We start from the raw sequence: 13,288 nt of genomic DNA, 5'->3' as shown, positions 1-13,288 counted from the left end.
CAAGAGCATTAATGAGTTTCATTGAGAAAATGAAATGCAAGCTTACAAAAGCAGCCAGATATCTGAAGAGAGCACATAGGGAGATGAACATCTTCTTTTTAAATGTGAATATAAAACACATATTTAACAAATTTACTTTACACATTTTGTGCCTTTTTATCCTAAATGATGTGTGTAGCTCACTTGATGATCAAGTCAGACAAGTGTCTTCCAGTACGTACAGAGGCTGGCACTCACACGTAATTTGCTATACCAGTGTTTGGAGTATATTTCTCAGTGGTGTTATTAGTCCTTAATATGATTGTTATTTCTGTTGCAGCTCCTAAATTTCTGCTTTTCACATTCAAATATTTGTAGCTGTACTTGCATGCTGCACTGTTCTGGAAGAAATAATGTTGGCATATAACTGTACATTTTTTCTTTAATCTATATGAGAGTTTTCACTTTTGGAGTAAATTTGAGTTTCAGATGACAGAAGTGATCCCTTTGTGAGGCCAGACTAGTGTCATGTAGTCTAATGCTCGATTATTAGACCACAGATATTTTCCCTGGCTTCAGTTGAGTTAGTCTGTTGAATTTTTTTCCATGAGTAACAGATCCAGGGCCTGACCCTTGATCACAGATTGACTGATCGTTAGTACTGACAAGAGGTAAAACTGAGTTTTGAGTTCCTAAAGGGCTTAGAAATTTTGTAGCTTCTGCAAATACTTTGGTGCTTTAGTTGAATATTTGAGTCTGAGATTTGTCCATTATTATAAACACAAGAGTTATTTTGGAAGATTATAACAAATCACATGTAAAATTGGATATCAGTTTGTTGGTGCTGTTCCAGTTGTTTAGATCTATACATATAAAATACAAAACTAGCATCTCTGTATGAGTGCATACTTTGTACAGTATTTATAAAGAGCAACAGCCTCTCTTGATAACATTATGAAAAATAAACATTGCATTTATTTCTCTAAGAAATTGTTTTCTAACACCTAAATCAGAAAGTTCCTCTATTTAGTGTATGCTGGTTTTCACTAAAAAGCGTTTAAACCGCAGCTGTCAGGTGAATAAATACCCGTGCAGTACTGAACTGTTAGATATTTTGTCTCCTAAGAAAGAAGATAACAGAATCAAGTCTGCAAAGAGTTTGTTTTGTTATACAGTAGACAAGTGTTTTGCTGTACCCTGACACATGACTGAACTATTTTTCAGCTTCCTTCTTAATTTTTTTAATATAGAGTTGTGAAAAAATCATAGAAATAGGCACTGGAGGACCTAAGTCACATTTAGGTGGCTGGAAAAGAAATAGTAACTATTTTATTGAGGGAAAGTAAATTTCTGGAGCACAAAAAACACTAAAAATCAAAGGTGTATCATTCAGAGGTCCCTGTTAAACTTAAGGGTTATTATCTTTCTTTGATGGTGGACTTTGTCTTTTCTGAAGAGGCTTCTCTTTAATGATTACTCTTTCTTCAGAAAGTCACACTCATTTATCTATACAAAGATCATTATAACCCAGTAGTGTGGGGAACTGGAGGTATTGCTTATATTTTCCAAATAGATTATTACCTGGGAACACAAAGTCCTTCCTGCGAGATCGCTCTTCCCTGGCAACATTGAGTCACATCAGGGCACCTGGCAGGGCCTGGGGCTGGTGGTGAAGCCTCATCCCATCCATCAGCTACCATCTACTTTATTTTGCATCTTGGAACACAAAGTTTGCAGAAACATTTGCAAACCTGGTCGCACATGTTGTAAGCATGGCCATTTGGGCTGTACAGAGGTGGATTTTTATTGCATACTTTCCTCTACGGAGAAAAGTGCATAGGGTTGGCACTGAGAATTGGATTCTCTTCTGCAAAGACAGTGAGCTGCATGGGGAAAAAAAGTGCTGCTTTGAAACCCTTGACTTCAAAAGACAAAAAAGGTTAAAATCATGTTAGTTATTATTAACCTCTTCTAATTTGTAGTGCAGTGGATGAGAGTCCCTCTCTACTGTGTGGTCACAGTTTCTCAAGGACCTGAGCCATCTTTGCAGCTCCTTCCACCTTTACAGCCACAGGAAGCACCTGCCACATGGGGCAACAGGCTTGCTTTGCACCCTCAGCTCTCTTTTTCTTTAATAGAAGGAAAAGAGCATGTAGCAAAGTAGTTTGCTACTTATCCACCCAGGGTAATGATTAATTTTCCAGGAATGATACAGACATGATGCAGAAAGATGTTTTTATCCAAATATCAAAATAAATGTTCAGGTATTACAGTCAAGACTGTAAACTGCATAGCCTATGTAATGGCTCATGTAACAGGCAGGAGCTGCTTGGAGGTGTCAATATGGATGGTGCTGACCTGGTTGCAACACAGAACAAGTCAGAAAGGCTGCTGTACTTTGAGTGTAGACACCAAGGAGATAAGACTGTCCTTTGGAGCATCTCTATTTTCTTCTTAGACACTGTGCAAATACTCCTTAAAAGGTAGGACTGGGGAAGGTCCCATTCTGTTTTGAAGCAATCCTCGCTTATCACTTCAGGATGCTTTTACGTGTGACATGTCCCATACTTGTCCATTCTGAAGTCCAGCTTCTCCTGCAAGTCCCCGGGTTATCAGGGAAAGCTTCCAGAATAATTTTCTTTTATTTACCCCGATTTTGTCAATGGAAATATTTATGTGCGACAGAGGGAGCACATGGGAGAGCGAGCATGGCAGAGAGAAGGAAAGGAGATAGACCAAGGGAATGCAAGTCAATTGGCTATTTCAGATTCTTGCAGGGAAGAGTGTGGTCTTAATAGTCCGAAAAAGCATAACTTCATTTTGTTTGGCTTAGAGGTTGAACTAGCTAGTTAATTTGGGGGTTTTGTTTCATTAGCTGAACAAGTTAACAGGCAGTAAAACTTGCAGCCTGACAAGGATCCCTGCATATCTCAGCAGCAGTTGTTAGGCAGCAGTCAAGGACTGAACAAAATAGCAGTGTTACATTGCAGTTTGATTCAAAATAAGAATAAGGTACAACAAAGCAAGGCACCTGCAATGCTGATCAAAAAGTACTCCAGAAGTATGTAGCAGCTGGGAAGGAAAGAGGGAGGTGAGGTTTCATTGCAGGTGATTTAAGGGTAAAGAAGCACAGAGTGCACTTTAAAAGGATGGAAATGTCATGTGTGCTTCATTGTTTCTGTACCGTTAAAAGCTCCAGAAATCCAGGTCATCTCTGTTGGTCTTCAGTTGTTAATAAGTAGTGGAAATACCACCTCAACCCTGCAAGAAGCGTTTGGAAGGAGTTTCACAGAAGGATTTTTGTTAATGATCCATACAGGAAGCCCTTGCTCTTCATGAGCAGCTTTTATGAGCATCCTTACTTAGGATAAAGATGAGGATTACAACCCTTTACTTGACACGTGCTACCCTACTGAAAAACCCTACTACTAAAACCCTACCCTATTACTTTTCCTACTAAAAAGGAAAGGGGAAATTCAGGCACTCCCTGAGGAATAAAGCTGTTTAACGCCAAATTGGCCTGGAGTCTTCACCCAGATTTGAGGTTTCATGCACTCCAATAAATTTGTATTACAAAAAGCACCTTTTCCCATATCGTTGAAAACACAAATTGAAAGAAAACCTCTTTCTTGGGCTTGGAGATCAATCATCTTTAATAATTCTTTTTTATTGAATGATTTATTTATTGTATCACTTTCACTTTTCCTAATATACTTCAAAGGGATCTCTCTATCCTGTTTTGCCAGTGTAATTTCACTCTCCTTATGCACTCATATTCTTACCTTGATGTAGATTACAGCACAATATTACTACACCGTTAAAAGGTTTTGTGCTTTTTTCTGCAAAGAGGATAGCTTCTCTTGAACTGCTTAACTACTGGGATATTAATTGTTATTTGCTCTCTCCAAATTATTATGTTCTTTTTTTTTCTAGATTAAAATAAATTAAAATAATAAAATCATAGAATCACAGTACGGTTTGTGTTAGAAAGTATCTTAAGTTCTTCCATTTTCAACCCTGACACAGACAGGAGAGCCTCACACTAGACCATGTCGGCCAAGACTGTCCAACCTGGCCTTGAGCACTGCCAGGAATGGAGCATTTACCTCTTCTTTGGGCAACCTGTGCCAGTGCCTCACCACCCTCACAATAAAGAACTTCTTTCTTATACCCAACCTGAACTTCACCTTTTCAAGTTTAAACCCATAACCCTTGTCCTATTGCTGCAGTCCCTAATGAATAGATCCCTCTCCAACATCCCTGTAGGCCCCCTTCAGATACTGGAAGGCTGCTATGAGGTCTCCACGCAGCCTTCTCTTCTCCAGGCTGAACAGCCCCAACTTTCTCAGCCTGTCTTCATATGGGAGGTGCTCCAGCCCCCTTCTAGTAATTAAAATAATTAAAATAATCAAAAATATAGGATTTGTTCATAGTTAAAGTAATCCAGCAATAAAATAAATAAATAACTAGAAACTTGATAATGCATTTCTCTTTGAAGAGTTGAGTGGAAGAAGTGTCCTCTTTCCTCTAACATGCATGCAATGGGGAGTGAGATGAGGAGGAAAAGAGGTGGGCTGTGGCTTCCCTGTGGGTCTTTGCACTGACAGATGGTCTCCACTGTCTTGCACCTCAGGGCCTCACACTCTTACTGCTTTGCTAAAATCTCAGGATTATATTAGATTCAGTTATATGAACTTTTGTGTAGACTGGGGCCATCTTAAAGGCTGCAAAAAGCATCTCTTCTTATCCTTCCCTGAAGGGCAGAAAGCAAAGAGAGATAGAGAAAGAGAGGGGAAAACTTCTGGAGGGTACCAAAAATAAAATGACATAAAGTGAACATTAGGAGTTGGAGAAAATGTATTTGGCTTGATGGAAAACAGACTTTGCCCCCAGCCAGGAGATAATAGAGGAGCTCACAGGCACTGCCACGTTAGCTGGTTTTCGTAAGAACTAAGCGTGTGCTCTGCACCTCATGTGAAGCCAGACTTGTAATGTGCTGCCACAGTAACTGCTTTGAAATCAAGCAAAGGGACGTCATAACAGCATGAATAGCTGTAAAAAAGTCTTTGGAATTTGCTCATGCAAACAATTACTCATACAGCTGTTGGTTCTTTTTGATACATTGCTCAGCTTTTATGTACTGTTGACTCCAATATCACAGGGACACTTTTGTTTCACTTGCTTTGGGAAACCAGACTTCTAATTCAGTGATAAGAAAACTTGGGGCCTGCTTATCTGGGAGCAAAGGGTGCAGAGAGGGGAAGCAGATTGCATCTTCAGAGAGCAGACTGCAGACTTCAGAGAGCATCTCTGAGTGTGTATCACAAGGACTCCAACTCACAGCAGTACCTGGTGATCTTGGCAGGATAAGCTTAAGAAAATATCTCTGGGTCACCCCAACTATCATGAGACATGGTGAAGGAAATGAAACCTCATCTGGAGACACACACCAACAACCCTTTTTACTAGATGATCTTTAAGGTCCCTTCCAACCCAAATAATTCTGTGATTCTAAGTAACAGCTCCCAGCTCTAAACTGAGCATCTTCCTAATGCCTAGGATAAGCTTTTACAGGGTACCAGAGCTGTGACTATAGCCCATTGACATTCACCCAACCATGGATATGGTGTCAGCAGGGTTTGGTTTAGGATCAACAAATCCCACTGCTGAGGGCTCAGGCTAAGATCACACTTTATTTGTGGAAAAAAAAAATCCTAATTTAAATTAAAGCCAGTTATAGCAAAAATTATTGTTCTATCCTGCTACTGACTTCCCTGCTTCCTGCCTGCTGAAGCTTTTCTCTCACAAGGTAATGGTAAAGGGAGATAAATAGTGTTTGTGCCCAGGTAGCAGCTTAAATCATGTAAGTTTTGCTTCATCACTTACTGGCAGTAAGTTTGTTTTATGCTGGCTAATGTCCCAAATATTGTATTGTGTTTGACTGTGTTTGTATCTTATATAAAATGTGGTTGTCCCATAGCTACCTGGTTCCCCTCCTTTCATTTGTGTGTGCACAGGTGTGCACATATATATAAAAAGCATACATATATGTTTGTGAATTAGAGGGGCCTCAGAGGTTTTGTGTGTGTTTCTTCCATTCATCATGTTAGTTTTGTTTTGACTGTTTTTTGGGGGGTTTAGATTGTATTTTCTTTTCTTTCTTGCACATCAGAATACAGAGTGGTTGAATGGTTCTCAGTGTAAGCTGCAGGGAGCTGAATGTTATTTTTATTCAGAGTCATTTACCCATTTGAAAACTTGATTCTAAGCACACATGTTGAATGGTTTTGGAAGGCTAACCCCTGAAATTAAGCAGGGAAATGAAAAGTATTATGATAGTAGAATGTGGTCTATGAATGATAGTAAATTAGATGAACTTGAGGACATTGGAAATAAACTTAGGTTCAGCAATAAATTCTGGATCTACTTGTTTGCTATATATGAAGGCCTATGATGGAAAAGCTGCAGTTTTAAATGCAGACATATTGTTTAGGAGAGATGAAGATTTTTTCCTCACATGACACATAGAATTGTAGAATCATAGAATAGTCAGGGTTGGAAAGAATGTATCCTTTAAAAAGAAGTAAAAATCCTTTATCTACTTTTATGCAAATGGAAACAGGGCATCTCTTTATTGCACCTGAAAAATTCAAAGGGAAATTAATCTTGCCTGTCTACTGCAAGTTTGAGAATAGATCAGTTACTTTGCTTCTATTTTATGTTCCTCTTGAATCTATGACAGGATAACTGAAAAAATCAGGGTAAGTCACTCGCTCTCAGGAGACCGATCACTTCACTGCCAAAGAATTTTTGGACGTGGGGATGACAGGAATTGGTTTTCAGCTTCTGCTTTTTGCAACTCATCTCGATGCTTCTCCCTCTTGTACATTCTGCACACAGAACAGAGTAGCAGTTTGCAGACGTTTTCAATTGTTTACTACTGACATTTGGGTTTTCCTGTGCTTGTTTCAAAGCCTGGTTGTTCTGGTTTGGGGATCTTTTGCTTTGGTTTCTTTTTTTAATTAATATTGCTCTTTTATTTTCAGTGTTGTTTTGCCCTGTAACATCTGTGGAACAGTAACTCTCTATTGCTTTCTATTTGGAGGAGTGAAAGGAAAAACAAAAAAGAGGCAGCTGGCTTTTTTCGGTTTATTTTTTAAGTAGGGTTTGTCTGTGGGTGAAGACTTGGAACCAGGACTTCCGATCCAGTGCCTCATTCCTGCCAACTGACTGTGTGGCTCTGGATTAGTAATTCAGGCTTTTCCTTTTCCATGGGAAAGGAAAATGAGAAAGACCAGATACCTAACTTGAGATGTAGGAAAAGGCATGACTAGCCAGCCTTTTAACAGGTAGCCAAAGGTTATTGCATTTGGTGATGCTGCATGGGGAAACACTTTCAGATGGCTCCAGGACCCACTCACAAGCAAAAATATCTGTGTCACTGTATCCATACTCCTTTTCTCAGATCCACCAGTAGATTTCAAGAGACATCTGGAGTTAACAATCTGAATACTCTTGATAGGCTGTAAGTCTTTGATTTATAACTGTAGAACAAGCTGTAGGACACTGTGTTCTCAAAATGTTATCTAACCTCGTAATTTAATTATGCTAATACAAATGAGCACTCACAGAAGTACTCTTCCTCTTGACTACTGCAACGCGTGTTAGACACTTGTGAATTCATTTTGCAATATGCATAGTTACTTACTGTATTTCTCCAGAAGGCTTAGTATCTAGGCACAGCTCTATAACACTGGAACAGTGGTGAGTGGTGTCTATGGAGGAGAAACAAGATGGGAATAATCTGGAAATGGTAATACTGAAATTGGAACATCAAGGCTTGGACTTCTACTGGTTTAAAACAAGTGTTTGGGAATAAGTCAGTTTTTTCCCCTTGGGACTGCATGAAACTTGTAAGACAGGGTTTGATCTGCTTTTATATTGATCTAATAGAGATTTAACGCATGTGACTAAGCATCTGGCTTACAACTGAGTAGCAGTAACAGCTGTGGCAAGACTTGCACTTTGCTTTCATATTTACATCACAATTTTCTTAGGAGTTGGCTAATATAAAGGAAAGGGACATAAGAACTGTATATAATTTTTTGAGTAAAGACCTTCGTAACTGGGGCAAAACATCTGTATCAATGCCATTTTGGTTTTTGTGTTCAAGTGACTGTTGTTCCTGAGCTTTGTGTGGGTACTGCTCAAAAGCAATGCAGAGTACTGGAAGATACTGAGCTGTTAGCAACATCTTTGAAAGGCAAACCATGGTTCTATGTATCAAACCTTATTTTCGGTGTAAGAGAATTGTTTCATTCTGAAGGTGAGCATCCTGCAATGATTTTGTGGCATAAATTAGCAGTTCTAATTGCTCATGGAAATCAGAAGCCTATTTTAAGTCTTGACATAATGAATGAGTTTGTACATGATCAAGTGCATGTGTACGTTCTACTCCTCATTTGTGCTTAATATACATAAATATTACCAGCATTGGAAAATGTAGCCAGTGTAGCCATTGGAAAAGTATTCAAAATACTAAAAATTTGTAACTTGGCACTGTTGGTTGGTTGTTTTGCTTTTGGTTTGTTTGGGGTTTTTTTCCCCTGTCGTATTTCTCTTGAACACTGTTTGATTTTTGTTTTGCTTTACCCTAAACCTTTTACTGAATGTCAGCAACAATTAAACCTGACATCTTTAACATTTGCAGGCTATGACAGTAGTTTCCCAGGAATGAATTGTGTGGGGAATATCAGAAAGGGCTACTCTGTGTGTGTGTGTACATCCGTGCTTGGTAAACAGCCTGTATAAATTTGTTTGGTATGCACTGGTATAATTTGCTATGTTTGTATGCCAAATCCAGCAATTTATGTATGTAGCTACCAGGCCATGCACACCCGTACTCATAGTGCTTGGTAGCTGCCATTGTGCACAAGAGATTGATTCTGTATTGTTTAGGGTTTCTTTTCTGCTTCTTGTTTTGCTACAAACCTGTGATATCCTGAAGATAGAGTAGTTGCTCCAAGGTGAAGCTTGGGAGGAACCAACCAAAGATCTTGGCAAGAAAACTGGGACAGGGGGAGGGTTTGCTCTTGGCTTTTACAACGTCATGATCAGGTAGATGGACTAGACTAGAAACCAGAAGCTTTGTGCACCTAAACCGGCTTATACAAGTTTAGTGGAATTCCCATGATGTTTCCAGGTTTTAATGGATAAAAGAACCACTCCAGCTCATGTTTTACTGTCTAGTATCTACTCATCATTTATTTCTCTTGCAAAACAATACAGTCAGGCTCTCTTCCTCCTCCTAAATCAGAACCCACACACTGTCTGAATGCAGACGAAAATTCCTCTTCTTACACTGCAAAAGCCTGTTGTTTAAATAGCAAAACTTAAGGTAGGAAAAGTATAATTTTTAATTTCATAGATTAAAGTAACTCCTTTGGACAACCCAAGTATTTTTCTGTACAAATAATTGAAGTGCAGCTGGTCATCCTGTGGGGTGTTTTTTAGAGGGGTAATGGGAAGAAAGTGTTGTGTTTAAGAATCAATACTCAGTTGCATCGGAATCATGGGGAGAGGAAGGAGCTTCTGTCACTTGATCCTCAAACTGAGTGTGACAAGTCCTCAATACTTTCAAATACTTCAGGCTTTAGACAGCCTTGAAAAAGGTTAACTGGCTGAAAAAAGTATTATTGTGATAGAGCTTTCTAAAAATTCAGTCTCAGGGAGTGGAGACTGAAGTGGAGACAAAGGATCATTTTATCTGAGTGAAACCTTTATGGAAGGTGACAAGAAGACTGTAAAATCATGGTCTTTCTTTTTAATGGGGCTTCACTCCTGTTTCTTCTGTATCGATGGAACTCAAAACTCATTCCTGTAGTTGTTTGGCACAGTCTATCTATTTTCAGTTACCTTCAAGGTTCAACATTTTATGAGAGATGCTTTGGCAGGGACTCTGCCTCCAAAAGTCTTAATTTCTTGTCTAATCTGATTCCCACATAGGTGGAAATAGAGGAAAATGACTGCAGATAAGGAAAGGGCTGCACTTACATTAGAGCAAATATGTCCAGCTCAGCTGCAGAGGGGAGTTCAGTTGGACAGAGGGTCCCTTCTCTCACAAAAGCCTTAAATCAAAGTCAGCCCTCTGCATATGCAAGAAAAATGATCTACCTGGTTTTGTAATTCTCTGGTGCTGTGTTCACCAAGGTCTGGAATTTTATTCAGTTTTTTAAAACATATGCAGACGGTAGGAGACGTGATAGATTGTTCAATTCATGTCTTGGAGCATCAAAATTCACCATGTATTTGATTGTGATTGAAAGTTAATCAGTGGATTTCTAAATACTTCTTACTTAGTTTAATGAATAAATAAATAAATTCAAGTTTAGAACAATATTAAATGTTAAAATATATTTCTTGCCACATTGCCACACATTTTACATAGAGGTATTAACAATTATTTTATAAATTAGAGTCAGCTGAGTTTGCATTCCATTTTTTTATGCAACTGATAGACACTTGGGAGTCCGCAGTGGAACTCTGCAAGCAGAGTATATTATATGCAGCAGTAATCACGATAAAATACCTGTGAGGTAGTAAATGACATTGAAAGTGTTTATCAGTACTTGTGATATTAGGAGTGTTACATCCTAAACACTGATACATCAGACACATTCCCAGCTCACAGAGCTGAGAGGCAGATAAGAGTACCAAGCTTCTGATAACGTAAGGACAAAGGTGAGTGGAGCTGTACAGACATACACTAATCTGGTATCTGGCTCTGTATCAGCATTAGATTAGTTCCTTGATAGCTCAGGAGGAAAGCATGGACACATTTTGCTCAGATGTTCTCCAAAAAATAATTAAATAGAAAATACTAAACTCAAAACTGTATCAAGTTTTGGTATCTTCTCCTCTGTTGTTTGGAATAATTCAAGGTAGGGGTATGTTGCATAGCAAATCCAGCGGCTTCCCACAGTATTAAGCAGAATCAATCAGTATTAAATACTCTTTTCTTCTTTTGTAGAGACTCACAGTCTTCTTGACAGTATAATCTTAGTGATGTCTGCTGTGCAAGCAACCCAGTATGATTTTTGCTGTCCAGAGCCTCAGGTCCCTAAGCTTTTGCAGGGCTTGCATCTATCTCAGTCTTGTGCAAAGAAAGCCATCAAAGACTTGTCAAGACTTAGACTGGAGTTATTTGAATTTAAACATTTAACATACAGATGCCAAAATTAGCTAGGTCTTGGTAAGCAATAATCAGAATTTTGTGGATGGAATGTAGGATGCTATTCTAGTATTAAAGTCATTCCTAAGATAACTCTAAGGTAAAAAATGCTTTTGATGCTCAGTGAAACATTTTATGTGGCTATTGCTCTTCTGTATAGTTTCAAGGAAGAGTCCCCTTTGTTGGACTGAAATCAGAATCTGTCAGGAGATTGCTTTCCTGGCAGGGAATGAGCTGCCTGGATTTGCCACATGATGATGCAAAATGAAAGAAAAATTATTTCCTAAGACAACCTTTGATAATGTTTATTTTTATACATATATATATATATATATAAATTTTTTTTCTCTACCTTCTCAGTCTGGAAAAACTTGGAACGTGTCATCCTCAAGGTACCTCAAAATAAGATACTGCTACCCAAACTCATACGCGCAGAATTCTTCGCAGTTTTAGTTCAAACTTTGCTTTCATTTAAGTCCTTTGTAAATCAGTAGGAAACATTTTAAAAACTATGAAATTACTTTTTTAATTCCACAGACTGATGCACAGACTATTCTACTCAACAAGAAGTGTGACGGTACACTATTTTGATTCATAGACAGTAATAGTTTAATTAACTGCACAGTCCTGTATACATAAAAAACTAAAAATTGAATATTTCCCTCTATTTTTACCAAAGGAATTGCCAAAAAGCCAGTGGCACTCACCACAGCAGCAAGTTGACAGCAGTGCCTACCATGCTTTGAGGATAATTTTGCAGCTGAAATACGAATGCTTGTTTTTCTCGTGCTCAACTTCAACATATCACATCTGCTCTTTATTAATTTTTAGTATTTTTCATATGTTGCAGTATGCTTTAATCCTTCAGTGGATAGAATTTCTAGTATTAAATCTCATGCTGATGAGGAAAATCCATGGATCAAATCATAGTAGAAGGCTTTGGGGCATATGAGGAATATCCTACACCTTATGATGTTGCTTTTATTCTTTACCTGCTTCATCATATCTCCTATTTCTCCTACTTGTCTACACTCGTTGATTTTTGCCTTTGTGAAAGTCATAAATTCTCTGGGGAAAAGGACTCATATTATTTCTCACAGAGGCAGGGCTTCATTGCTGACTATAATTGTATAGTTATATTCAAGTCCAGTCTTAGTTTTAAGTATTTGGGTTTAAAAAACATCAGCAACATCAGAAAATACCCCCAAACCCCAACCAACCAACCGACTAAAACCACACACACAGAGCACTCTTAGAGATCAGTTTGATGCTTTCAATGGCAGTATTTAATCACTAGTGAAAAATCTCAGAAAACTGACAATTCTCCCTTGTGATGGTTAGAGTGCACATGCCATTTTTATGAATATGAATCACTTGCATGAAGCCATTTGTGAGGTAAAACAGAAAGTGGATCAAGGCAAGAGCAGACCCCTGAAGGGCTGTGATTAAAATCCCATACAGGGTAGAGTGTGAAAGAAAGACTGAAAAAAAGGGATTCTTACCAAATTTATAGGGTCTTGGTCTAGGTGGTTTTTCTTTTGTGAAGTTAAGAAGTTTTAAGGCAATGTCACTATAAAGGGAGCAGTTGTGATCTGTGCTTTATGAATCTACTTGCTATACCTTTCTCAGGGATTATTTTATATCATTGCTGTTTCTTTAAATCTCCGAGTATTACAGGTGATGTTGTCAGGGTTATCGTAAATGAAGCTGGAAAATGTGCTCTGTGTGTGTAAAATACTTTGCCAGGGAGGCTGCAAAATGTTGTTTGGTGAGCACTTGGTAGTTTACAATTTAAAAGAGAAAAAAGGAGAGGGGAGGGCAGAGGGACAAAATTGAAATACTTTGTTAAACACTACTGCAAGCAGTACCTGCTATTAATGTGGTTGCAAAGCTCTTACATTAGTCTCCTGAGAAATCTTCAGTGAGCTTTCAAAAAATGTTTACATGTGACTAGAGCAGGCCTCAAGACCTATGTTAATGCGTATCTCTCCAAACCATTTCCAGATACAAAGTTGTTGCCCAGGGGAACATGTGTGTTAGTCACATTTCAAGTGAAGGGACTGAGTCCACATGACAGGT

The sequence above is a fragment of the Melopsittacus undulatus genome, chromosome 8, assembly GCF_012275295.1.
Source record: "Melopsittacus undulatus isolate bMelUnd1 chromosome 8, bMelUnd1.mat.Z, whole genome shotgun sequence".
NCBI lineage: Eukaryota > Metazoa > Chordata > Aves > Psittaciformes > Psittaculidae > Melopsittacus > Melopsittacus undulatus.
Note: the sequence above shows the minus strand (reverse complement) of the source record.